Source organism: Rhinoraja longicauda, chromosome 9, assembly GCF_053455715.1.
Source record: "Rhinoraja longicauda isolate Sanriku21f chromosome 9, sRhiLon1.1, whole genome shotgun sequence".
Lineage (NCBI taxonomy): Eukaryota > Metazoa > Chordata > Chondrichthyes > Rajiformes > Arhynchobatidae > Rhinoraja > Rhinoraja longicauda.
Window position 1 is genome coordinate 40,152,361 of NC_135961.1, and position 3,441 is coordinate 40,155,801.

The following is a 3,441-nucleotide window of genomic DNA, read 5'->3' on the forward strand; positions in this document are numbered from 1 at the left end:
GATATGATATGTTTAAGAGGCTTTTGGATAGGCACATGAAATGTCTCCTCCAACACTACCCCCTCCCCCCACCCCATCTGGACTCGCTACTATTTCTGCCCTCCCCCTCCAACTACATCCCTTCCTCTAGCTTCACAGTTCACAACTCTTCAATCCTTTTGTCTCACACCTTCTGTCTTTTCATCTCTGGCCTTTGTCCAACCATCTGCCAATCAAACAACCCCCTCACCTGTACCCACCTATTACACCCCAGTCACACAACAAGATACTTTCCCCTGCAACCACAAGTAATGCAACAACTGTCTCTATGCCTCCTCGCTCCCTAAGAAATAGATTTAAACTTTAAAATGTGAATAACTAAAAATATAACACCGATTTCAATGAAACTTCTCCCATTAGCACCAAAGGGACGACTGTGAGTAATGGTGGGCCTACAATTGTCGTGCATTCGTGTACCGTTTTGGCTGTAGTTCAGGAACAAACAAACAAGAGTTTTAGTATATAGATGGGCCAAACGTGGGCAGTGGGACTTGTGCAGATGGAACATCTTGGTCGGCCTCGGTAAGTTGGGCAGAAGAGCCTGTTTCTGAGCTGTATGACTCTTGCTATTGAGGGCGTGCAGCGTAGGTTTACTAGGTTAATTCCTGGAATGGTGGGACTATCATATGTTGAAAGACTGGAGCGGACTAGGCTTGTATACACTGGAATTTAGAAGGATGAGAGGAGATCTTATCGAAACGTATAAGATTATTAAGGGGTTGGACACGTTAGAGGCAGGAAACATGTCCCCAATGTTGGGGGTGTCCAGAACAAGGGCCACAGTTTAAGAATAAGGGGTAGGCCATTTAGAACTGAGATGAGGAAAAACTTTTTCACTCAGAGAGTTGTGAATCTGTGGAATTCTCTGCCTCAGAAGGCAGTGGAGGCCAATTCTCTGAATGCATCCAAGAGAGAGTTGGATAGAGTTCTTAAGGATAGCGGAGTCAGGGGGTATGGGGAGACGGCAGGAACGGGGCACTGATTGAGAATGATCAGCCATGATCACATTGAATGGCGGTGCTGGCTCGAAGGGCCGAATGGCCTTCCTCCTGCACCTATTGTCTATTGTTTAGAGCCCACTCAGTTCCTCCAGCACCTTTTTTTTTGCTCAAGGTTACAGCATCTACATTTCCTTGTGTCAGCAGTGAGTCACACCTGGTCAGACAGGTAAAACCACACCTGGCAGTGTGGGGGAGGGTTGTGGAGACTGTCCACACACAGTCACACACATGTACATACACACACTCAGGGCACACAAACACACACACTTACTGAGACACAAGCACACACGGCCCCCCCCTCCCCACGTCCCCCCCTCCCCATCCCCCCCCATCCCCATCCCCCCCCTCCCCATCCCCCCCCCTCCCCATCCCCATCCCCCCCCCTCCCCATCCCCATCCCCCCCCCCTCCCCTCTCCCGTCCCCACAGTCTCCCCGTCGTCCCCGTATCCGGAGCGAGATGAAGAGGTTCGGTGCGGGACGCAGTCGCCAGGGCTGGGCCAGGCCAGGCCAGGCTGCGGGAGCCGCCGGAAGCCGGGGAGCCCTCACCTTCCCCGGGACCCTCTCTCTTCCCCAGAACCCCCTCCCTCTCCCCCTCTCTCCTCTCCTCCCCCCTCTCCTCTCCCTGTCCCCCCCCCCCCCTCTCCTCTCCCCCTCTCCTCTCTCCCCCTCCTCCCCTCTCCCCCTCTCTCCCCTCTCCCCCTCTCTCCCCCTCTCTCCGTCCCCCCCTCCTCTCCTTCCTGTCCCCCCTCTACCCCTTCCTCTTCCCCCCTCCTCCTCCTGTCCCCCCCTCTACCCCCTCTCCTCTTCCCCTCCTCTCCTCTCCCCCCTCTCCTCTCCTGTCCCCCTCTCCTCTCCCCCTCCTCTCCTCTCCCCTCCTCCCCCTCCCTCTCCTCTTCCCCCCCCTCCTCTCTCCCCTCTCCCCACCCTCCTCTCCTGTCCCCCCTCTCTCTCCCACCCTCCTCTCCCCCTCTCCTCTCCCTCTCCTCTCCTCCTCTCCTCTCCTCTCCTCTCCACTCCTCTCCTCTCCTCCTCTCCACTCCACTCCACTCCTCTCCTCTCCTCTCCTCTCCTCTCCACTCCTCTCCTCTCCCCCTCTCCTCTCTCCTCTCCCCCTCTCCTCTCTCCTCTCCCCCTCTCCTCTCTCCTCTCCCCCTCTCCTCTCTCCTCCCTCTCCTCTCCCCTCTCCTCTCCCCCTCCTCTCCCCCCTCCTCTCCTCTCCCCCCCTCCTCTCCTCTCCCCCCTCCTCTCCTCTCTCCCCTCCTCTCCTGTCCCCCCCTCTCCCCCTCCTCTCCTCTCCCCCCTCCTCTCCTCTCCTCCCACTCTTCTCTCCCCTCTCCTCTCCCCTCCCCCTGCGAGACCCCTCTCCCACCCTCTCCTCCCCCTCCCTCTCCCCCCTCCCCTCTCCCCCCTCTCCGTCCCCCTCTCCCCCCCCTCCCCTCTCCCCCTCTCCTTTCCCCCCCCTCTCCTTTCCCCCCTCTCCTTTCCCCTCCCCTCTCCCCCCTCGACTCCTCTCCTCTCCCCTCTCTCCTCCCCTCTCCCCCCTCTCCTCCCCTCTCCTCTGCCCCGGGCGGGGTAGCCGGAGCCGGACTCACCATGGTCTTTCTTTCTTTCTTTCTATCTTTCTCTCTCTCTTTCTCTCCCTCCTTCCTTCCTTGCTGCGCTGCCGACTGAGACTGGGCTCCGTGCCCGTGCCCTGTATCGCCGCCCACTTCCTCGCCCCTCCCCAGCTCCACGCTCTCACTCACCTGCTCTCACCTCACCAACGCTAGGCAGGCAGTCCTGTCTCTGTAAGCGGTCCCGCACAACCCACACACAGTGCATAAACAGGCCGTTCGGCCCACAGCCTCCATGCCAAGTTAAACTCCTCCGCCTGCACATAATCCATATCTTTTAAGAAGCCACTCAAACACCACTATCCCACACTAAAGCACAACAATGCCTCCACTTCAATCTGAAGAAGGGTCTCCACCCGAAACATCACTGATTCCTTCTCTCCTGAGATGCTGCCTGACCTGCTGAGTTACTCCAGCATTTTGTGTCTACCTACGATGCCTCCACCATCCCCGGCAGCGCGTTGTCGTGAGGCACTCGCCACCATCTGTCCCCACACATCTCCTTTATACTTTGGCCCTCTCATCTTCCAGCTATGCCATCTAGTCTTGGATATTTCCACCCTGGGGAACAAAAAAGGTTCTGACTGCCTTTCCCATCTATGCCTCTCATAATTTTATAAACTTCTATCAGGTCTCCCCTCCACCTCTGCCGTTCAGGGAAAATAATTCAAGTTTATCCAACTCTAATTGTAGCCAATGCCCTCTAATCCAGGCAACTTTCTGGTAAACCGCCAGCTCCAAAGCTTCCACATCCTTCCTGTAATGGGGTGACCAGAATTGATTGCAC

General features: G+C 56.8%; 1 pseudogene across 1 annotated transcript in view; it reads right to left on the minus strand.

Annotated features, from left to right (window-relative positions):
- The window catches only part of LOC144596972 (actophorin-like), an 18,931-nt pseudogene extending 16,005 nt beyond the window's left edge, over positions 1 to 2,926 (minus strand). The window contains exon 1 of the transcript XR_013547676.1: positions 2,634 to 2,926. The product of XR_013547676.1 is annotated as an actophorin-like (transcript). The remainder of the gene's footprint in view (positions 1 to 2,633) is intronic.
- Between the last annotated feature and the right edge of the window lie 515 nt (positions 2,927 to 3,441).